Source organism: Ovis aries, chromosome 13 (genome assembly GCF_016772045.2).
Source record: "Ovis aries strain OAR_USU_Benz2616 breed Rambouillet chromosome 13, ARS-UI_Ramb_v3.0, whole genome shotgun sequence".
Classification (NCBI taxonomy): Eukaryota; Metazoa; Chordata; class Mammalia; order Artiodactyla; family Bovidae; genus Ovis; species Ovis aries.
The window spans coordinates 31858977-31883971 of record NC_056066.1 but is presented as its reverse complement, the minus strand read 5'-3'; the positions used below and the strand labels follow the sequence as shown (position 1 = coordinate 31883971).

Genomic DNA, 24995 nt, shown 5'->3' with positions numbered 1-24995 from the left:
TTCCAGGAGTTTGGAGATGGGGGAGAGGGGAGTCGTTACTGACAGGTACAAAGCTTCTCTTTGGGGTGATAAAAAGCTTCTGAGCAGAGTGGTGATGGCAGAAAACATTACTAAAAACCACTGAATTATACACTTCCAAAAGGTATGTTTAATGTATGAAAAGTATCTTAATATTAGAACGAAAAGGAAGAAAAAAGAATGAAGGTTCTCAAAAGCTCAATTCTTCTGGAAAGAAAATATATAAGGGGGACATGTATCAATTATTAAGACTTATAGTCAAAATAATAAAACCAATATGGCATCAAAGGAGACCAAAAGAACATAAAAAAAATAAATAAAAGGTCAGACACAGATGCGTGAAGAGAGGGGAACTTAACAGATAGTTAAATAGCATAACTAATCAACATGGAAAGAATCCATTATCCAGTAGCTAGTATTAGGAAGAAAAATAAACCTGAATTAAAAACCTAAAAAAATAAATAAACCTGCATCTAGCACCAGATTGTTGGATATCAAGTGCATTAAAGACCTAACGTTATTAGAAAGCATAGAGGAATATTTTTGTGACTTGAATAGGAGAGAATTCTTAAAACCTCAGGAAAGCTAACACTTGATGTGTTTGATCTCATCAAAACTATGAATTTCTGTTCAGCAAGGAACCTCACAGACAGAATTCATAGACTGACAGAATGGGAAAGTTATCGGTAATGCCTAGCAGTGACAAAGGATTAATACCTAAGAATACCAGAGACACTTTCATGAGAACCAAGAAACAGATAACAACTGTAAATAGAAAAGTTTACAAAGAGGCAAATTATAGCAAAGGAAAGCCACATGACTATAAGCACACACAAAAAACGATGAATCTCAGTAATCAGAAAAGTGTAAATTAAAACAATAAGGAGACACTGCCTAATAAACTGATGGGCAAAAGTTAGAAAGTTGGAAAATGATAAATGTTGACAGGGATGTGAAGATACCTGAACCCTTAAGCATTACTGGAAAAAAAATGTAGACTGATGCCGTCATTCTGGGAAGTTACCAGGCACTTCTATTCCCTGACCTAGGAATCCCATTCCGGGTATATTCAAATAAATCCTCATAGAGGTCCGTAAGAACAAGGATTTGCGTATAGGCATTGCAATGTTGTTTTTGGTACCAGAAGGTTATAGGCAATCTTGCTATACCTCACTGGTAGAGTGGATAAGTAAGATGCACTCTTTCTAAAATTCACATGCACCCACATGCATGCACACACATACGTACCAGATACAAGTGCTCAGTAGACTTAAGAATAACTAAATCTTTCTTTTTGTAAATCTGATTTGTCTAAGCCTATTCCTAATTCTAATCATAGAAAATCTCAAGCTTTTCTTAGGTCACAGCTCACCTGCCCCACATATTGCTTACCATGCTAGGGTCGGATAACACAGTTTCCAAAAAATGCACTCTCCTAAAACACAGGTCGTAAGAACCATGCTTTTGCATCTTTCTACATTCTCTCTCTCTTTTTAAATCAATCTTTAAAAAAAATTTGGGGGGCTGTGCTGGTTCTTCATTGTTGTGCATGGGCTTTCTCTAGTTGGCACGAGTGGGTGCCACTCCTCATTGTAGTGTGTGGACTTCTCACTGAAGTGACTTCTCTTGTTGCAGAGTACAGGCTCTAGAGCTTAGGCTCAGTAGTTGTGACACATGGGCTCAGTCGCCCTGAGGCATGTGGAACCTTCCTGAACCAGGGATTGAACCTGTGTCCCCGGCATTGGCAGGCGGATTCTTAACCACTGGACCATGAGGGAAGTTCTCTTTCTACATTCTGAATGTGTAATACAGGAATAAGCTAGTTCCTCTGAATACTGTTAGAGCCCTGAAGCCACACTTGATTCTTCCCAGGTTTCCATCTAAGACATTAGACATCCTTTAAAACCAGAGCCCAAGTAGGAATTCTTGTCCTATTGACAGACTGTCCATGATGGCTGCCCACCTAAACTTTATGGCATCAGTCATCTGGATCCTACTTTCTTTCAAGTTGAGTCCATTGTAATATAACACGTATGCTTGTCAACTCTTGACTTGATCAGGATAGGAACCTGCTGAGTTTCATTAGACTTGAATTTTGCCTATGGAGATGAAGCCTAACCAGCACATGAGAACATCCTTTGTTATCTTGATTTAGATGGCTCACCTATTGTCAGGTCCTGGTCACCTCTATCTTCTACCTTTGATTCCTGTTTGAAGAGTGGACCACAATGCCCAGTGCAGTAGGCTAAAGAATGGTTCCTGTGTCAGGTCCTCAACCTAGTCCCTGGACCTGTGAATGTTACCTTATATGGCAAAAGAGACTCTGCAGATGTGATTAATTTAGAGATCTTTAGATAAGAGATATTATCGTGAATTATGCAATGGGCCCAACATAACCACAGTGGTCCTTAAAAGAGGGATGAAGGAGAAGTTAGAGTCAGAGGAGAAGCTGGTGTGATGATGAAAGCAGAGATTGCAGTGATGCTTTTGGAAAATCAGGAAGGGGCCACAAGCCAAAGAATACAGGCAGCTACTCAAAGGTGAAAACCACGGGGAAACATCAGAGCCTTCAAAGGGACTGGCTCTGTCAGTGAGCTGATGTTAGTCCAGTGACACTGATTCTTTAGATCAATGAGAGAATTTGCGTTAATTTAAGCCAGTGAAATTGTGGACTGTGGCTGAAGCTGAAGCGCCAATACTTTGGCCACCTGATGTGATGAGCTGACTCATTGGAAAAGACCCTGATGCTGGGAAAGACTGAAGACAAAAGAAGAAGGGGCTGGAAGAGGATGAGATGGTTAGATAGCATCATCGACTCAATGGATATGAATCTGAGCAAACTCTGGGAGATAATGGAGGACAGAGGAGCCTGGCATGCTGCAGCCTGTGGGGTCACAAAGAGTAGGACATGACTCAGTGGCATGTCCTCAGTACAAAAAAGTTTGTTGTACTTTTTTACAACAGTAATAGAAACTAATAGAGCAATAATCACTCTCAAAATGTTATATGAAGACTTTCTAATCACAAAACTGAATGGTCTTTTCCTTTTTTCTTTCCTTCTTAAGGTCTCTTGGGGATTTTAAGGGGAAACACCCAGATCTGGTTCCAATTAGTGCTTCTATGCAAGAATTCTTTCTTGGCATTTCTCAGAAAATTTATGTTTTCTAAATCCTGAGAATAAATTTGAGAAATTGAGGAAAGGGAAAAAGCATTATAACTCTCTAGAAAGAATTGAAGCTTAATCAGAGAGGAGAATTTACAGTCTAATCAGTCTTGCTTGTTGTTGTTTATTCACCAAGTTATGTCTGACTCTCTTCCAACCCCACGGATTGTAGCCCACCAAGCTCATCTGTCCATGGGAGTTCCCTGGACTCCATCCCTAGAATGGTTGGCATTTCCTTATCCAGGGGATCTTCCCGACCCGGGGACTGAACTCACATTTCCTTCTTTGCGGGTGGATTCTCTACCACTGAGCCACCTGGGAAGCCCAGTCTTGCTTGAAGCTGCTGTCATAAATGTTTGCTTCTGGCCCTGTCTGCTGCTAACAGTGAGTCATTCTGGCACATAAAATAAATATTAAGCAGTTTATATACTTTGTATGCTTTATTTAAATCCTATTAAGAATGATTTAAGAAATAGAATGTTTTAGAAGCAAATAAATCCTTAAATTGGCTGTTTCTATACAAGATTCGTTAAGAGATCCAAATATTACACTATTTGAGTACAAGCCAATATTGTTTGCTGGCATTTCCAGTGTTTGAACATTCACTATACTCTATAAATACTACTAAATTTAATATTTTTTATTTATTAAACAAAAAGTTTTTGATATCCATAATAATGAGTAATGTGCATAAAGAATGTTGGAAGTATTTTGAGAAAAAATTATGATTTGGAAGAAATTTTGAGAAAGCCTACAAATTATGATATCTCATTCCTGAACACCATCCCCCTGCCCCCCCCAGATATGTGTCTATTAGGACATTGTAAGCATTAGTTCAAACCCTTCCTCTATTATTTTGACAGATGCACAGTCTTGGTCAAATTACTGTTTTGAGCTGAAATGTCCCAATCAATCAAAAGAGGACAATATTTCCAAGTAGATTTGCTGCAAGAATTAAACAACATTCAATATGGAAAGTGCCTGATACGTAAGTATTCAAAAAAAATAATTCAACAATCAACAAGGGTACATTCTCATAATCTTGGAGTTGCCAATGGATTTTTAGATATAACACCAAAAAAACACAAGCAACTAAAGATAAACTAGGTAAACTGAACTTTAGGAACATTAAAAAGTTTTGTTCAAAGGACTTTATCAAGAAAGTAAAAAGACAATGAACAGAATGGGAGCAAATGTTTGCAAACTGAATTTCTGGTATACTTCACCGTATGTCCAGAGTATATAAAGAGACTAATTTTCACCAAGAAAAACACAAACCACTAACTTTTTTCAAAGGCAAAAAATTTGAATAGATATTTCTACAAAGAAAATATACAAATGACCCATAAACACATGACAGGATGCTCTCAGAGTCCGTCCTCCTCAGGCAAATGGAAATCAAAACCACAGTGAGGACTCCCCTTGTGGGACAGTGGATAGGAATCTGCCCGCCAATGCAGGGGACACAGGCTCAATCCCTGGTGTGAAGAGATTCCACAGGCTGCAGAGCAACTGAGGCCTTGTGTCATAGCCACTGAGCCTGAGCGCCACAAATACTGAAACCTGCATGCTGCCACGCATGCTCTCGAGCCACAAGCACGGAGCCCGCGTGCCTAGAGCCAGCGCACCACAACCACAGAAGCCACCACAGTGAGAAGCCCAGGCTCCACAGCCAGAGAGTGGCCTCTGCTTTCTGCAACTAGAGAAAGCCTGTGCATAGCAACGGAGACCCAGCGCAGACAGAGAAACAAAGCAAAAACAACAAAACCCACAATGAGATACCATTTACACCCACCAGGATGGAAATGATAATAAATCTTTACAATGGAAAATGATGTGTTGGTGAGGATATGGAGAAACTGGAACCCTCTTACACTGCTGGTGGGAAAGCAAAATGGCACAACTGCTATTGAAAGCATTTTGTCAATTCCTCAAAAAGTTAAATACAGTATCACCATGTGACTTAGCAATTTCCTTCCTGAGTACATAACCCCCCAAAAGGATTTGAACAGATCCTTGTATGAGAATATTCACTGCAGTATTATTCACAACAGTCAAAATGTGGAAGTAATCCAAGTGTCCATCGAGAGATGAATATGAAAACAAAATATGGTATATCCAAACAGGGGAATGTTGTCCATGAAAAAGACATGAAATATATACTCCATGTCCATGAAAATATACTCCATGAAAAGGAGTGAAGTTCTGATACATGATACAATTTGGATGAATCTTTAAAATGTTGTGCTCAGTCAAATAAGCCAGATGTAAAAGGATAAATACTGTATTAGTATATGAAATCTCTAGAATAGAAGAATTCAGAGCCATAAAGTAGATGAGAGGCTACCCAGGCTGGAAGGATATGAGATATGAGAAGCTTTTGCTTGCTGGGTAAAGAGTTTCTGTAGGGGTAATGAAAGAAGTTTGAAGTTTAAGTGATCATAGCAGAGTAATACTGTGCATGTAAGTAATGCCACTGACTTGACACTTAGAAATGGTTAAAATAGCAACTTTTACGTGAAATATATTTTATAATAACAAACAAAAAAGAGAATATGGGTAAAAAACAAAATCCCCTATAGGCTAATGGATTTGAAATGTAGTTTGAAATCTTATTCTCATCCTCGCTCCAGGGCAGAGACACAAGTCTCACAGGTATTAGCCCAGCTTTCTGAGGAAAAAAACCAGACCTTGAGATAAGGCATTTCTCAAAGGTATTTATTTTGGGAAGAGATCCCAGGAAATAGGAGCGGAATAAGGCAGGGGAAGAAACAGAAAACAAGGGCAGCGGTCCCACGGTTCATTCTGGGCTCAGCCATGTGGGATTCTCCTAAGAGCTGTGGATAATGTGCCCCAGAGGGTAGCATTTATCACCCATCTGCTTCCGCATGGGGTAAAGGTTGCTGCATGGGTTAACCTGTTTGCACGTTGGGGCTGGCGGGATGGAATACTTGTGAGGGCCCTTCCCTCCCACTCCAGGCGCAGCATCAGAGAAGGTCCAGGTTAGAAAGGAAAAAGCATAGCTGAGGCTGGAGCAAGCCCCACCAGGTGATACTGGAATAATTGTGGGTCAAGGAGGGGCCCCAAGGAAGCATGGTAAACCCAGAAATGAGATTATATCCCTTCTCAAGCTGCAAAGCCCTTGTCGAGAAATCTTAAAACATATTTAGATAAGAAATCTCTAGTAGCTCCATACTGCCAGCTGAAGTTTAAAACTCTTAAGTGAGATTTCTGAGACCTCCACAATTTTACCTCAATTTATCCATTCAGAATTCTTCCACATCTCCCTTCTGTGACCTGTGTTCCAGCCCCATTACTCAGCAATCCCCAGAGATGGGACAATTTCCTGTATTTGCACTTCGTGTAGTTCATTTTCAGCATTTAGAAACCTCTTCTATCTTTTGAAAAATCATCTGCTCTTAAAGGAACAGATCAACTCTCTCCTCTACCAAAAACGTCCTTTCTGAGTACAGGATGGGGAAGAATCAGGGCATGGCCAATGAATTATGGAGTGGTTAATAAATCAGGGTGGAGCTAGTGAATCAGGGCGTGGCTAATGAATAGGGCAGGGCTGTGTGTAGTATGTATGTATGTGTGTGTGTGTGTGTGTGTGTGTGTGTACTCAGTCATATCTGACTCTATGCGACCCCATGGACTATAGCCCACCAGGCTCCTCTGTCTATGGAATTTTCCAGGCAAGAATACTGGAGTGGGTTGCCATTTCCTTCTCCAGGGGATCTTCCCCACCCAGAACTTGAACTCATGTCTCTTGCATCTACTGCACTGCAGGCAGATTCTTTACTGCTGAGCCACCAGGGAAGACCTGGGCAAAACTAGCTAGGTGAGTTTCCTGGAGCTCTGGACAGAGTAGTAGAGTGTGAACCCTACTGTAAAAACAGTCTATGAAGTCAGGAGGCCATGATATCACAAAGACAGACATGGGAAAAATGGTTTAAGAAAAAAAGGCCAAGAAGTTAAATGGAGAGGCAGGAGAGCAAAGCATTAAACAAGGTGGAGAAACCAGAGGATATGATAAACACAGAACAGGAGCCAAAAGAATGGGCTGTCTGCCTGCAGGTGGGTGCATTTAAAGGGACAGAACTGGAACTGTCACTGGCAGGAAGTTCCCTCTTCCTACTTTGGAGCCATCGCAATCTGTGTGCCTCCTGTATCTCTCAGCATACCTTGCATCACAGCTGCATCACAGCTATTTGAAGATTAGCTTTAATCTCCCTTTATAGGTGACAGGTTCCTCGAGAACTAGGATCATGCTTTTTATACACTACATAGGGAAACCCACAGTGTCTCTCAAAAGGGAAGTTCAAAAGATAAATGCTGGATTGGCTCAACATTACACACCAAAATGATTTTGGCAAAACAAAACATAATACTAGATTCATAATCCCTTCCCAAATTTTGGTTAGTCAGATAGGAAAGACCACAAATAATAGCTATCTGGGATATTCAGAGGAGGCAGGGCAGAACTGATGTTAAGTATTGTCTACATGTCAAACTCTGTGCCACATGTGTTCACATTAATCCTAGTTGTTGCACTATTTTACAGATGGGGAAACTGATGACGCTATCTAGAGTTATACAGATAGAATGTGACTAACTGGGACTTCCCTGGTGGTCCCGTAGCTGAGACTCCATGCTCCCAATGCAGGGAGCTGGGGTTTGATCCCTGGTAATGAAACTAGACCCCACATGTTGCAACTAAAGATTCCATAAGCCACAACTAACAGTCAATGCAGCCAAATAAATAAATAAATAATAATTTTTTTAAAAAGGGGCTATCTGATCCCAAAGCCTTTGATGTCATTAGCAGCAAAGATGTTCATGATGAAATGTCCATGAAAAAATGCATAAACCAGTGTCTTCCAACTTTGAGATGATCTCATAGCCAAGATAACTGTCAAACAGAAAAACTGAGAATAATGGCTGTAATGTCAGGGTCCTGTGATTGCAGGTGACTTTCATAAAATAAAAAGTTCCAAACAATCTGAAATTGTGTTGCATTTGTGGTGCTATCTAATGCGAAGAGTTGACTCACTGGAAAAGACTCTGATGCTGGGAGGGATTAGGGGCAGGAGGAAAAGGGGACGACAGAGGATGAGATGGCTGAGTGGCATCACCGACTCGATGGACGTGAGTCTGCGTAAACTCCAGGAGTTGGTGATGGACAGGGAGATCTGGCGTGCTACAATTCGTGGGGTCACAAAGAGTTGGACACAACTCTGCAACTGAACTGAACTAATGCAAAAAAGAAGCCATGGACATTCTTCCTTATCACAGTAAAATATCTTACTTGCGATGTTTTATTTTATTAGGCAAGCAGCACCAAGGACATCAGGGTGCAAGACCTTTGAACTTCACTCCTTGAAATTCTGCTTTACTTTGCTGGTATTCTGTCAGCTCCAGCCCAAGCCTATCTTAAGAGGTATATGGGGTGGCATTTTCCAAGGAGGTTAGAATTAACAGGCATCTTGGTAATCAGCAAACTAAGTCTCCTTATTTTATATGAGAAGTCTGGGAACCAGAGATCCCCAGTGAGGTGGTAGCCTGGAGTAAATGAAGACCTGAGGCCAGGAACAGGGCTTCCGATATTCCAGAGACACCAGCCTTGTGCAGAGATTGGGGGTGGTGACATCCCCCACCTTACCTGTGTCCACAGCCTTGGACTCCAGCTTCTTCACCCAGTTCTTACAAATCATCTGAGACATCACAGTTCCTTGTACACATAACTGCTTATTTCTTTCTGTTAAATGGAAAGGCAAAAAGAAAAACAAAGGACGTTTAGAGGAGGAGAAAATAAGCTGTAGAAGACCCCCAAGTGGGCAAAAGACAGAACGTGTCTGAGGTTGGATGATTTGCAGTATATGGAGGGGTTGGGTGTTATAGATTGAACATTCACAAACCCACCAAATTTGTATGTTGAAAACATAATCCCTAAGGAGATTGTATTAGGAGACAGGGCTTTGGGGAGGTAATTGGGTCATTAGGGTGGAGCCCTCATGAATAAGATTAGTGCCCTTGCTAAAGAGACCTCAGAGAGCTCCATTGCCCCTTCTGCCCTGTGAGCACACAGTGAGAAGGCCGTGTGTTGTCAGGAATCAGCAAGAGGGCCCTCATTAGAAGCCAAGTGTACTTGGACATTCAGACTCCAAAACTATGAGGAAGAAAATTCTGTTGGCTATAAAGTACCCAATCCATAGAACTTTGCACCAAGACTCTGGGGATGCAAGGAGACCCCAGGTAGCATCTCTTCTCTGGCTGATCCAAAATGATGTGGGAGCTGGGAGGAGAAGAAGAAAAATAACGAATGGAATTCTGGTTACAACCCCTGATATTCCTCTGCAAACTGAGTCAAGCAGGAGGTGCTGTGAGAATGAACTGATCACTACACACTATCTGAACACTCACTGACAGAGGAAAAAATAAGCACCTAAGTGTTAAATGGGCTTCCCTGATGGCTCACTTGGTAAAGAATCTTGCCTGCAATGCAGGAGACCACAGTTCGATTCCTGGGTCAGGAAGATCCACTGGAGAAGGGATAAGCTACCCACTCCAGTATTCTTGAGCTTCCCTTGTGGCTCAGCAGGTAAAGAATCCACCTGCAGTGTGGAAGACCTGGATTTGATCCCTGAGTTGGGAAGATCTCCTGGAGAAGGGAAAGGCTACCCACTGCAGTATTCTGGCCTGGAGAATTCCATGGACTATAGTCCATGGGGTTGCAAAGAGTCAGACACGACTGAGAGACTTTTAAAAAAAGTGTGAAACAACTGGCTTGCTACCATTCAAGGGGGCTACAGCATAACTGGAGCCAGACCCCCCCAGGTTGTGTGTTCCCTTTATATCCAGAGGCTTCCCTAGCTCTGCTCCTCAAAGCCTCAGGTGTTTCCCAGGGGTGCTGTTCATAGTGTTCCATTTGAGAAGTGGAATATTTCCTGCCATATCAATAAACAAGGATGTCACAGTCATCAGGGATTGCAGCCACCACAATGGTGAGCTGGTGAACTCTGAGGGAATTTAGGAAGGAGAAGAATACCTGCCCCCAGACTGCACCCAATCCCTACCGTGAGCCCTGAAGAAAGGAAGCTCAGAATGTGAAAACAGGATACTGGCCCCAGATAGCTGAGGTGAGTATCAAAGGAATGATTTCAGTGAGCCCAGATTCCTGCATCATTACATACAGAGAAAAACCTAAATTCCTTATCTTGAGATAACTGGTTTTCTCTCACTAACAATAGATTTTTGATGTTCAGACTTCCTGCCCCCTTTGTTATAAAACTTCTATATAACCTGGCTCCTTCCCCGTCCTTGGAGGAGTTTTCTCAGGTTATTTGAGATACTGTCTTCGGGGTTTGAAGTCCTAAAAATTCCCACCAAAAAAAAAAAAAAGCTCTCAACTTTGAGGTTATGAATATTTTTTTAAGTTGACACACTCAACACCCTCCTTGAGCCAGAAAAATCCCTTTGAAGGTGGGACTTCCTCAGGAGGTTTTGCTTGAAGGAAGGCGTCTGAGCCACTTTCCCCCCTAGTACTGCCAGGCGTACTTAGTATCCCCTGGCTTCACAAAGACAGATATTTCCTGCACCCAGTGAGGTTTATTTTATTGTTTAATGTTTCTCAGAACCAAAAAAAGGCCTGCAAATAGAACATACACAGAAATAGACACCACTCAGCCCTACACGGGGCTTCCCTGCTGGCTCAGATGTAAAGAAACTGCCTGCAATGCGGGAGACCTGGGTTCAATCCCTGGGTTGGGAAGATCCCCTGGAGGAGGGCATGGCAACCTACTCCAGTATTCTTGCCTGGAGAATCCCCATGGACAGAGGAGCCTGGCGGGCTACAGTTCATGGGATCGCAAACAGTCGGATATGACTCAATCGACTAACCACAGTCCTACGAGACTCAGGAGTGAACCCTTCTACCTAAGAAGGGAATCAGAGAGCCCACACACCGCCTTTTCCCTGGTCCTCAACAAGGCTTGGGTCCCAAATTAAGGCAGGACAGAGGGGCCAGGCTCGATTTCTGAACACTGTGTGAGACTCAAATTGTACTGACTCCTATTTGACATGCAGCCATTAAGCTTGGCAAAGTGGGAGGATGCCAGGAGAAAGATGTGGCTGTTCTTAGTTTTTCCATTATATTCAGGAAATTTTCAGGACACCCTGGTAAAGGGAAAGGGGTGGGAAGGAAGGCAGTGGTTTGGGGTCGACTCTGACAAAGCAAAGGCCAGGCGTCTCAGGCCCAGCACCCCACTGTCACCCCTGGCTGGTTGACTCTCCCTTTCTTTTTTTGACGTTTATTTATTTTTGGGGTGAGGTTTCATGGGGCCTCTTTCTTTTTTTAAGGCTCTAATGATTTTGTTACAATATTGCTTCTGTTGTTTTTTTATGCTCTGGTTTTTCTGGCTGCAAGGCATGCAGGATCTTTGCTCCCTGACCAGGGGTTGAACCTGTACACTGTGTATTGGAAGGCCAAGTATTAACCATGGGACCACCAGGAGAGTCTCCCCGACTTTTCCTTTAGATTTCATTGCCACAGGAGACCTGGAGCCAGGGGGCCTGTCACCATAAAGCACTAGCACAAGGCAGGGCCTCCTGCGGAGCCAACCTTATCTGAAAGGCATTATGTGATCAAGGGCGACTTGGCACCCCTCGAGAGGCACTAGGGTGCTGACGGCTCTTCGCCAGCTCCGCTCGGCTCAGCTAAATGAAGGGCTGGCACACACCCCGTCGGTGCGATGACTAGAAGGACACAAACCAGACCCAGGCTTGCTAAGTTAAGTCCATTCAAAGCAGAAATATTTATATTGTACGTTTTAAATAGTCCCCGAGGGATGCACAATATGTTTTTCATCTTGCCTGGGTTTAAGAACTTAGCATCCTTGAGAAGCAAAGCAGGCCCCGTGAGCTGTGGATTCCAGTGACAGGGATGTTCTTATCGTTGAGATCAAGCCACAGCCTTCTGAGATGGACGAGGCTTTCTGTGCAGAGATTACTCTGGAGAAAAGGTAAACTATGGAGCAAGAAGAGGGGTGCATCCCATTACATTCCTGGTTGTCTGGACATGAGCAGATAGAGTTTACCTGTATCCCCATGCTGCGGCTGCGTGATTAAGTAACACACGTGCACATTTCCAGGAATGCATTTCTTGAGATGCTGGGAAAATGATGTATAGATTTTTGCAGAGAGGGGATTAGGAACATTCCAGGAAAAAATCACAACGGTGGTAGGGGTGGTGGGGGGATGGCAGGTAGATTTCTGATCTGGGTTGACCTGCTATGTACAACGTGGATGAAAATGGGGTTGTTTGAAACAGGAAGGCTCTTGAGAAAGAATGGTGACTTTTCAAGGTCCCCTGTGGGATCAGAAAGAGAGTGGTGTAGTTCGGTTGCTCTCCAGAGAGACAAAGGACCACCCAAGTGGATGAACAGAGTGAGCCTTGGAAGTGAGGGGGTTGGAAGAAGTCAGTATCTGAGGAAATGAGGGAGAAAGCTAACATGCAGGATAACTTGGTCGGTGAATTGCTTTCTTCACCTCCATCGTGGGCCAGCTTTCCATGCTGCCAGAAATACTAGAACTGTTTGCCACACTCTTCATGCGAGGCCTGCAGGAAGCCCACCAGAGTGTGGATCTCGATTTTCTTCCTCTCTAGCAGTGTGACTTTGGCCAAGTCATTTCATTTCTGGGAGTCAGCATCTCTATCTGAGAAACGGGGGAAAGAATGGTATTTATCCTTTTAAATTTTAATAAGCATTTATAGCACTTCTTGTTTTCCTAGGTGGCACAGTGGTAAAGAATCCACCTGCCAATGTGGGGGATAGGGGTTTGATCCCTGGGTAGGGAAGATCCTCTGGAGAAGGAAATGGCAACCTACTCCAGTATTCTTGCCTGGGAGATCCTATGGACAGAGAAGCCTGGCGGGCTACAGTCCATGGGATCACAAAGAGTCTGACATGACTTAGTGACTAAACAGGAACAACAAAGCACTTACTATACGCCAGAAACTAGTCCAACTATTTACAAGTATTTTTTTTTAATTTTTAATCGCTTTACTTACCAGTATCTACACATTGATTTATTACCTTTAAATTGGTAGCAAAGGTTGTTGTGAGGATTAAATAATGCAGGCAATTGTTGATAAAACAGCACCCAAAATATAGAAAGTGCTTGGCAAATGCTGCTAATGTTGTTATTATTATTGCTTTTGAATGGACTCAATTTGGGTTTCACTCATTTTCTTGTAACTGGTCTGATAAAAGATATTAACAGAAGTAGCTATATAATAATAGCTATCATTTATGAACTCTTCATTACATGCCAGAAACTGCGTACACTGACCGTGCGAGGCAGAAACTGTTACATCCACGATGAGATCTGAGGTTCAGAGAAGTTAAGGAATTGCTTCAAGTTAACACAGCAGGCAAGTGTCGGAGGCAGGCTTCAAAGACCAGGCTCTTTCAATACTCCAGACTGTGGAAGGCAGGGTAAACACGTTTTGTTATTGGTGAACAGATTGTGTGAAGTAGATATATTTGAATTGTTGAATGATCTTGGATGTGGCTGTGTGTTCTGTAAACATCACATCAGAGCAAGTGCCACCAAGCAATGGAAATCCTCACAGTGCCAGATGAAGTGCCTGATAGACATTCGGTGCCTGGCGAGTGAGGGTGGGGGTCACGTGCTGGCATTGCGGGGGATCCCTATTCCCATTATGTGATAGGAGGCAGCCTCTCATTACTCCAGCTATATAGAGTTACACCAATCATATTGTTCATCTTTTGCAATAAAAGTTTCTACTGAAGCAGAGACAAGTGAGGTCCAGGAAAGACAACCAGAGCCAAAGGTAGACTTGACGCATCCAGAAAGTGTGGAGGCCAGAGCAGAGGTCAGGACAGCTGGGTTCTGGGCTCAGCTCTGCCCTCACAGTTGCAGCACGATGGCCAGGACCATCTTGCAGTCCCAGCTTCCAGTTCCTGGATTCCCCTGTCCTCTGATAAGCCAACATCATAGTCACACTTAGGAGTAGTATTGGACACACCTGGTCTGCACCTGAGATGTAATGACCCAGCCATCCTCCTGGTCAGAGCCTGGAATCCCAGCCCACCTGGCTCTGCTGTCTGGATTCCTTGATGCCAAATGGAGGGAAGGCTTCAGGAATTAAGGTTGAAGCTGGGGCACCCTTTCCAATATTGTGTCTGGAAAGCCTGTTCTCTCTCTCTCCCAACTCCTTTTCCCCAAAGCAGTTTCTCCAAACTCCTTTCCATAGTTTTCTCTCCTTTGTTACCAGCGCTTTATCATCCAGAACTTGACAGAATGTACTTTAAATACTTTGAATAGAGTTATGATGTGACTGGATTTGGTTTTTACACGGTTCATTTTGACAATTTTTATTTAGCATCTTCTGGGTAGTGGGCTAAGCTGCTGCTGCTCCTAAGTCACTTCAGTCATGTCCAAATCTGTGCGACCCCATAGACCACCGCCCACCAGGCTCCCCCGTCCCTGAGATTCTCCAGGCAAGAACACTGGAGTGGGTTGCCATTTCCTTCTCCAATGCATGAAAGTGAGAAGTGAAAGTGAAGTTACTCAGTCGTGTCCGACTCATAGCGACCCCATGGACTGCAGCCTACCAAGGTCCTCCATCCATGGGATTTTCCAGGCAAGAGTACTGGAGTGGGGTGCCATTGCCTTCTCCAGAGTGGGCTAAGCTAAAGGAATGCAAAACCAAGTAATAACTAGCATTTTACCCTAAAAGGACTAAAGTCTAGGAGACAAGAGACACAAGGAAGACTTCACTAAAAAGTCTCCCTGAGTACCATCATGACCTGGATATTTGCAGAAAGAACACCCAGATATAGTTGGCAAACCACAAACAGATCCAAAATTAGATGGGAAAATGCTTGTCTTTCCTGAGTTGTACATAGTATGGTTGAATCTTTGCAACAAATGTCCGCTATCTTTTCTTTATTCTTTCCAATAAAATGCCTCTGCATAGGCATCAGATCCCAGACTTGGTGGAAGACTTAGAGGAGATCTAAGAGTTCCATATCCCTTTATAGTAGTCTTCCTCAACTACTATCAAATCACCCAAATCAGCTTATTCCACTGTTTTAAGTAGATATGTTAAAACAGTGATTCCTGCATTGTATTTCAGAATTCCCTCTTCCAGTAACGTCTTTCCTATTCCTTTAACTCTCATCTGAGGCAGTATGTGCAATAAGAAAAATCCCAGACCAGAGAATCACAATGATTCTGTCATTCACTAGCTTTGTGGTCTTGGCTAAGTTACTTAAACTTTCTGAATCAAGTTTCTCAAACCTGAATTGGTTTGATATAGGACTTAAGAGAAATACAAGTAAAGCAATAAGCAAGTACTCTGTATCACAAAGTTCAATAAATAATAACTGTTCAGTTCAGTCTCTCAGTCATGTCCGACTCTGTGACCCCACAGACTGCAGCACGCCAGGCTACCCTGTCCATCACCAACTCCCAGAGCTTACTCAAACTCATGTCCATTGAGTCAGTGATGCCATCCAACCATCTCATCCTCTGTCGTCCCTTTCTCCTCCCACCTTCAATCTTTCCCAGTATCAGGGTCTTTTCAAATGAGTCAGTTCTTGGCATCAGATGGCCAAAGTACTGGAGCTTCAGCTTCCTCAGGACTGATCTGCTTTAAGATGGACTGGTTGGATCTCCTTGTAGTCCAAGGGACTCTCAAATCTTCTCCAACACCACAGTTCAAAAGTATCAATTCTTTGGTGCTCAGCTTTCTTTATAGTCCAACTCTCACATCCATACATTACCACTGGAAAAACCATAGCCTTGACTAGATGGACCCTTGTTGGCAAAGTAATGTCTCTGCTTTTCAATATGCTGTCTAGGTTGGTTATAACTTTCCTTCCAAGGAGTAAGTGGCTTTTATTTTCATGGCTGCAGTCACCATCTGCAGTGATTTTGGAGCCCCAAAACATAAAGCCTGACACTGTTTCCCCATCTCTTTGCCATGAAGTGATGGGACTGGATGCCATGATCTTCATTTTCTGAATGTTGAGCTTTAAGCCAGCTTATTCACTCTCCTCTTTTACTTTCATCAAGAGACTTTAGTTCCTCTTCACTTTCTGCCATAAGGGTGGTGTCATCTGCATATCTGAGGTCATTGATATTTCTCCTGGAAATCTTGATTTCAGCTTGTGCGTCATCCAGCCCAGCATTTCTCATGATGTACTCTGCATATAAGTTAAATAAGCAGGGTGACAATATACAGCCTTGATGTACTCCTTTTCCTATTTGGAAGCAGTCTGTTGTTTCATGAAGCAGAGACTTCCCTGATGGTTCAGATGGTAAAGCGTCTGCCTACAATGCAGGAGACCTGGGTTCGATCCCTGGGTTGGGAAGATCTCCTGGAGAAGGAAATGGCAACCCACTCCAGTATTCTTGCCTGGAAAATCCCATGGACAGAGGAGCCTGGTAGGCCACAGTCCATGGGGTCGCAAAGAGTCAGACACGACTGAGCGACTTCACTTCACTTTGTTGTTCCATGTCCAGTTCTAACTGTTGCTTCCTGACCTGCATATAGGTTTCTCAAGAGGCAGATCAGGTGGTCTGGTATTCCCATCTCTGTCAGAATTTTCCACAGTTTATTGTGATCCACACAGTCAAAGGCTTTGGCATAGTCAATAAAGCAGAAATAGATGTTTTTTCTGGAACTCTCTTGCTTTTTCCATGATCCAGCAGATGTTGGCAATTTGGTCTCTGGTTCCTCTGTCTTTTCTAAATACAGCTTGAACATCTGGAAGTTCACAGTTCACATACTACTGAAGCCTGGCTTGGAGAATTTTGAGCATCACTTTACTAGCGTGTGAGATGAGTGCAATTGTGTGGTAGTTTGAGTATCCTTTGGGATTGGAATGAAAGCTGACCTTTTCCAGTCCTGTGGCCACTGCTGAGCTTTCCAAGTTTGCTGGCATATTGAGTGCAGCACTTTCATGGCATTATCTTTTGAGGATTTGAAACAGCTCAGCTGGAATTCCATCACCTCCACTAGCTTTGTTCGTAGTGATGCTTCCTAAGGCCCACTTGACTTCACATTCCAGGATGTCTGGCTCTAGGTGAGTGATCGCACCATCGTGATTATCCGGGTCGTGAAGATCTCTTTTGTACAGTTCTTCTATGTATTCTTGCCACCTCTTCTTAATATCTTCTGCTTCTGTTAGGTCCATACCGTTTCTGTCCTTTACTGACAGCCCATCTTTGCATGAAATGTTCCCTTGGTATCTCTAATTTTCTTGAAGAGATCTCTAGTCTTTCCCATTCTGTTGTTTTCCTCTATTTCTTTGCATAGATCACTGAGGAAGGCTTTCTTATTTTTCTTGGGGATGGTCTTGATCCCTATCTCCTGTACAATGTCACAAACCTCCATCCATAGTTCATCAGGCACTCTGTCTATCTGATCTAGTCCCTTAAATCCATTTCTCACTTCTACTGTAAGGGAATTGATTTAGGTCATACCTGAATGGTTTAGTGGTCTTCCCTACTTTCTTCAATTTAAGTCTTAATTTGGCAATAAGGAGTTCATGATCTGAGCTACAGTCAGCTCCTGGTCTTGTCCTTGCTGACTGTATAGAGCTTCTCCATCTTTGGCTGCAAAGAATATAATCAATCTGATTTCAGTGTTGACCATCTGGTGATATCCATGTATAGACTCTTCTCTTGTGTTGTTGGAAGAGGGTGTTTGCTATGACCAGTGCATTCTCTTGGCAAAACCCTGTGAGCCTTCACTCTGCTTCATTCTGTACTCCAAGGCCAAATTTGCCTGTTACTCCAGGTGTTTCTTGACTTCCTATTTTTGCATTCCAGTCCCCTATAATGAAAAGGACATCTTTTGGGGGTGTTAGTTCTAAAAGGTCTTGTAGATTTTCATAGTTCAGCTTCAGCTTCTTCAGCATTACAGGTCGGGGCATAGACTTGGATTACCATGATATTGAATGGTTTGCCTTGGAAGTCAACAGAGATCACTCTGTCGTTTTTGAGATTGCATCCAAGTACTGCATTTTGGACTCTTTTGTTGACTATGATGGCTACTCCATTTCTTCTAAGGGATTCTTGCTCACAGTAGTAGATATAATGGTCATCTGAGTTAAATTCACCCACTTCAATCCATTTTAGTTCACTGATTCCTAAAATGTCAATGCACATTCTTACCATTTCCTGTTTGACCACTTCCAATATGCCTTGATTCGTGGACCTAACACTCCAGGTTCCTATGCAATATTGCTCTTTACACATTAGACCTTGCTTCTATCACCAGTCACATTCACAATTGAGTGTTGTTTTTGCTTTGCCTCTGTGTCTTCATTCTTTCTGGAGTCATTTCTCCACTGACCTCCAGTAGCATATTGGGCACCTACTGACCTGGGGAGTTCATCTTTCAATGTCCTATCTTTTTGCCGTTTCATACTGTTCATGGGGTTCTAAAGGCAAGAATACTGAAGTGGTTTGCCATTCCCTTCTCCAGTGGACCATGTTTTGTCAGAACTCTCCACCATGATCCATTCATCTTGGGGGGCCTTACACGTCATGGCTTAGTTTCACTGAGTTAGACAAGGCTGTGGTCTGAGTGATCAGATTGGCTAGTTGTCTGTGACTGTGTTTCCGTCTGTCTGCACTCTGATGCCCTCTCTCAGTGCCTACCATCTTACTGGGGTTTCTCTTACCTTGGACGTGGGGTTTCTCTTCATGGTTGCCCCAGCAAAGTGCAGCCGCTGCCCCTTACCTTGGGTGTGTGGTATCTCCTCACAGCCATTGCTACTGACCATGATGACTAAATCATCATTTCTGGATATGTCTCTGCCATCACTTCTTTTTTAAAAAAACAGCAAAACTTTCATGAATTCCCTCTGCAAATGTTGGTCCCAATAATGAACTTATTACCTGGGTTCATCACAGGTAGTACAGTCACAGAATACTATCTCTCTTGAACAGAAAAAAAAATATTAGGCAAATTCAGACATCCACTTCCATCTATCCTTTTAGTGTTGAGAGGTGAGCTGGGTGACTTAGTCTCTGGTGAGAAATGGAATATTTCCTGCCATATCAGTAAACAAGGATGTCACAGTCATCAGAGATTGCATCCCTCCAGTGGGAGCTGGTAAGTCCTGATGGAACTCAGAATGTGAAAACATAGGATACTGGTCCCAGACAGCTGAGGTGCCTATCAAGGGAATGATTTCAGTGAGCCCAGACTCTTGCATCCTCCCATATGTAGAAAATCCTTAACTTTTGAGATATCTAGTTTTCTTTAATTAACAACAATCTTTTGATGTTCAGACTACCTGTCCTCAGTGCAAAACTTCTATATAACCTGCCCCCAGTCTGTCACCACCTGGCCCTCTCAGAGCACCTGCCTCCTCAGAGCAGTTCCCTCAGGGTCACTTGAGATGCTTCCTCCAGGCTTGAAATCCTAAAAACTTCCACCAAATGAAACATTTTAGAGTGCACATATATTTTCAGTTTAGACTCAACTTTTAGACTGCACATATTTTTTCAGTTGACACAGGTTAGCTTGAGAACCAGGTAGTTCTCTTTAAGTATTTTTTTTTAAGGGTGGTGCATTTACAACTCCAAATGAGAAACCCATTTCTTACCCCAAATAATCACATTAGGTGATCTTGCATATTTAACATTTCACGATTGCTTCCTGGGTTGGTCAAAAGCTCACGATGAATAAATAGATTCAAGATGGTGTCGTCGGAAGGTCTTGAACTCAGTTCCTCCCACAGATACACTGAAATCTACAGCTGTGTAAGGAATCAATTCCTCTGGGGAAAAAAAAGTCCCAAACTAGCTGACTGACTCCTCCATATTGGATGAATGAGAAAAAACCTACATGGAAGCAGGTAGGAGGAACTGAGACACAACGTCACCATAAACCCCACCACCCACGTGGTGATGACCCACAAGCAGGAGGGAACTCAAAACCCTGAGCTCCTCTTTCCTCCCCCAAGAGGAGGAAAGGGTTTGAACCCCACATCAGGCATCCAGCTCTTCAGATCTGAGAGATGAGCTCCCAAAACATCTAGCTTAGAAAGTCAACAGGGCTTATTACATGAGACCTGTAACATGACTGCAAACTGAGAAATGACTCTTCCATTTCCAATGAGCTCTTGTATTTTTGAGATATATATTAGCATACTAATGGATAAGACCATGTCAAACCATCTGATAGTTATAGACATTGTGATATTTTATTCCTAAAGGCGTTAGCATGTATCACCCAAAAGCAAGAGCATTCTCTAATCCAGCTATAATAGAGTTATAACACTTGGGAAATTTTAAATGGATATAAATTCTATGATCTGATATTATATTTAATATTATCCAGTAGGAGTCTTTATTCAAATGTCCCCAGTTATTTCAATAGTGTCTTTCATTGCATTTTTAATCATCTAAAAGCCAATCAAGGATTACACATTGTATGTAATTATCTGTCTCTTTGGCCTCCTTTCATCAAGAGCAGTTCTTCAATGGAAGAGAAACAACACTTCAAGGGCTCATGTGCTAGGACTCTCACAAGCTTCAGGGACCAGGCAGAGGTAGCCAGTTGAGAGGTGCCCAGACTTTCTGCAAAAGAGGCCTATTTGCTCATCTTAAAGCATCATCCCAATGGGGAGAGCATCCAACACATGTAGAGTCAGCTTAATATTGGGTTGGCCCAAAAGTTCATTTGGGATTTTCCATTAGCTGTTAGGGTTACAAAAAAACCCTAAAGAACTTCTGGGCCAACCCAATACTTTTCAAAGACAGAGGCCAGTGACTGCCATGTCTGGGCTCTGTCTTTTCCTCACTTCAGGTGGTTGGTATTGTGACAAGGGAAGAGCCAATTCTGACTCCATGTTAGATTTGTTTCTTTGATTTTACCCCTTGCTTTTTGTTGCTTTTGTTATTGTAATCATATATAATGGCCTGCCCCCGGAAACCCTGCCGCTTTGCTTGAATGTTAAACTAAGGCGGCTTTGTTCAGCTTACAGGGAGACAATCTACCCACCTGTGAATAGCTGCAGAAAAGAAGAAATTGGGGCTTCCCTGGTGGCTCCGCGGTAGAGTCCACCTGCCAAGTCAGGAGACACAGGTTTGATCCCTGATCTGGAAGGATCCCAATGTTGGGAGCAGCTAAGCCCTTGCGACACGACTACCGCAACTGTGCTCTAGAGCCCCAGAGCTGCAACTACTGACGTCTGCATCCCTAGAGCCTATGTGCTGTAACAAGAGAAGCCACTGCAACGAAAAGCCTGCACACTTCACCCGAAGAGTAGCCCCTGCTCGCCATAACTAGAGAAAGGCTCTTGCAACAACAGACTCAGCACAGCCAAAAATTAATAAAATAGAAGTCTAGAAATTTACTTAGTATGTCTTCTATAATACAAATAATACATGCTTGTAGGAAAAACAGAAATAAGATAGACATTTATAAAGGAAAAGTTTATAAACGAAGGATTTAAGAAGAAATGAACACATCCCCTCCTATTTTGCAAGATAAATGGCCTTTTTACTTTACTTCCTTACCTCCTCTCCCTCTCAGTTCTATAAAAGAAACTGAAAACCAGGCCCTGATATTTTTTTTGGAGACACTAATCTGCCATCTTCTCGGTCGGTTGGCTCTCCAAATAAAGTTGTATTCCTTGCCTCAACATCTCCTCTGATTCACTGGCCTGTCGTGCGGTGAGGAGAGCAAGCCTGGACTCGGTAACAGTGTCTCCCCCAAAGGAGCTTCTCTCTTGTCTGGCACCCTGACTTGTGCAACTGCTGCTTGGGAGCCTGTCTAAATCTCCTGGCTCTGATGGCCAGTGACACCTACACTTGTGGGTCCCACAGGATTATAATCAACGGAGGCAGAATTCTTAACCACCTAACCCTCCTGGGGCACAGCAGAAAGGCAGGAGACAGGGTGGTCAGTCTCTCTGTGAGACAGGTCTATTCAGTTCAGAGCTGCAGCCCAAGAGGCAGGCTTCTCATCAACAGTATTCAAAGGGCAGACATCAGTTCTCTGAGACGCTGGAGGGTGGATTCTCACTCTGCACAGTCCCTCTGCCCTGCTCCAGAGGGAGCTGGGACACACGCTTGGTGCTGTTTTTGTGGCCGCTGCCCAGGAGAGGCCCCTTGATTGCCTGGCTCTAATGAGCAGCAGGATTTGACATCATGGGCCTGGGACAGATGGAAAGATATTTCTTGGCCTGCCCCTGCCCCAGGACACAATGCACATGGCTGGCTGAAACACATTCCCAGTCTTTCTGTGAAGGAGGCTTTTTTACAAGTCTTGGAGCTTTGTCCTGGGAGTAGACCTCGGGTTTGGCACACTTGTAGGGGTCTGCAAAAATGCTTTCCAGGAATGGAGGGTGGGCATGAGTTTTAAACTCTCTCTGCCTGCCTCTAGCTTGCTGGTGTCTCCCATGAAGGAGGCTCCCTGACTATAACAAATGGAAGAAGAGTTCCTAACTAGCTCCCACCCCAGGACACGATAAGAGGTAACATCTGAGGCCCTCAGTATCTCCATGTAAGAATCTTATTAGTATACATTCAGGCTTCCCTGGTGATCAGTGATAAAGAATCCACCTTCCAATGCAGGAGACACAGGTTTGATCCCTGGGTCAGGAAGATCTCCCAGACAAGGAGATGGCAACCCACTCCAGTGTTCTTGTCTGAAGAATCCCATGGATAGAGGAGCCTGGCAGGCTATATAGTCCACGGGGTCTCAAAGAGTTGGACACAATTTAATGAGCAAACAACAGTGTATACTCGTGCCATAGACTGACAGACAGGCTTCTAACTAAACAAGGCATCTAAGGCCTGACGATAATCCTCTCCTGGAAAAGGAAATGGCAACCCACTCCAGTGTTCTTGCCTGGAGAATCCCATGGACAGAGGAGCCTGGTAGGTTGCGGTCCATGAGGTCGCTAAGAGTCGGACATGACTGAGCGACTTCACTTTCACTTTTCACTTTCATGCACTGGAGAAGGAAATGGCAACACACTCCAATGTTCTTGCCAGGGACGGAGGAGCCTGGTGGGCTGCTGTCTATGGGGTCGCACAGAGTTGGACACGACTGGAGCGACTTAGCAGCAGCAGCATAATCCTCTCCAGATATACAGATGGCTAATAGATACATGAAAAGGTGCTCAGCATCACTATTTATCAAGGAAATGCAAATCAAAACCATAATGAGATATCACCTTACATGTGTTAGAATGTCTATTAGTTTTGTTTTTTTTTTAATGACAAGCATTGGTGAGAATGCAGAGAAAGGGAATCCTTATGTACTGTTCATTGGAAAGTAAACTGGTATAGTTACTGTGGAAAACAGTATAGAGATTCTTCAAATAATCAAAAAAAATATAACTACCATATGATCCAGCAATTCTACTATTGGTATTTATCTGAAGGCCACACAAACACTAACTTAAGATACGTATATACCTATGTTTACTGCAGCACCATTTACAATAAGCAAGATATGGACACTCAAGGAGGGGATATATGTACACTTACAGCTGATTCACAATGTCGTACAGCAGAAACTAACACAACATTGTAAAGCAATTACAGTTTAGCTAAGAAAATTAATTTTTAAAAAAGATATGGAGGCAACCTAAATGCCCCATGATGGATGAATGGATAAAGGAATTGTGAGATATATGCATATACCTGTAAAAAGAAACATATTGAGCCATAAAAAAGAATGAAACATTTCCATTTGCAATAACATGGATGGACCTTGTGGGCATTATACGAAATGAAACAGGTCAGACAGAGAAATGTAAATACCATATGATCTCACTTATATGTGAAATCTAAAAATAAAACAAACTCATAGATATAGAGAACACATTGTTTGCTAGAGGCAGGGGATAAAGGGCAGGCAAAATAGGAGAAGGGTGTCAAACTTTTAGGTATAAAATAAATAAGTTTCATGGGATATAATTCAGCATAGTGACTATAGTTAATATGTTGTATTTTTTGAAACTTGCTAAGAGGGTAAATCTTAAAAGTTCTTATCATGAGAAACTACTTATGGTGAAGGATGCCAACTAGACTCGTGGTGGATTGTTTAGCAATACACACAAATACTGAATGACTATGCTGTGCACCTGAAACTAATAATGTGATATGTCAATTATATTTTAATTTTAAAAATCCTTTAATTAAAGAAGCCTACAAACCTTTTTGAAGCACAAGCTAGAATCAAGATTGCTGGCAGAAATATCAATAACCTCAGATACACAGCTGACACCACCCTTATGGCAGAAAGTGCAGAACTTAAGAGCCTCTTGATGAAAGTGAAAGAGGAGAGTGAAAAAGTTGGCTTAAAACACAACATTCAAAAACTAAGATCATGGCATCCAGTTCCATCACTTCATGGCAAACAGATGGGGAAACAATGGAAACAGTGACAGACTTTATTTTGGGGGTCTCTAAAATCACTACAGATGGTGACTGCAGCCATGAAATTAAAAGACACTTGTTCCTTGGAAGAAAAGTTATGACCAACCTAGACAGCACAATAAAAAGCAGAGACATTACTTTGCTGACAAAGTTCCGTATAGTCAAAGCTATGGTTTTTTCAGTAGTCATGTATGGATGTGAGAGTTGGACTATAAAAAAAAGCTGAGCACCGAAGAATTGACGCTTTTGAACTGTGGTGTTGGAGAAGACTCTTGAGCGTCCCTTGGACTACAAGGAGATCCAACCAGTCCATCCTAAAGAAAATCAGTCCTGAATATTAATTGGAAGGACTGATGCTGAAGCTGAAACT

The 24995-nt window shown here is 42.8% G+C and overlaps 1 long non-coding RNA gene across 1 annotated transcript in view; it reads right to left on the bottom strand.

The window, feature by feature from the left end:
- The window catches only part of LOC105610334 (uncharacterized), a 35589-nt gene that overhangs the window by 5447 nt on the left and 5147 nt on the right, over nt 1–24995 (bottom strand). The window contains exons 2-3 of the long non-coding RNA XR_003591134.2: nt 13532–13663; nt 8844–8939 (exon numbers count right to left, since the gene is read on the bottom strand). This is a non-coding gene — a long non-coding RNA (uncharacterized LOC105610334). The remainder of the gene's footprint in view (nt 1–8843; nt 8940–13531; nt 13664–24995) is intronic.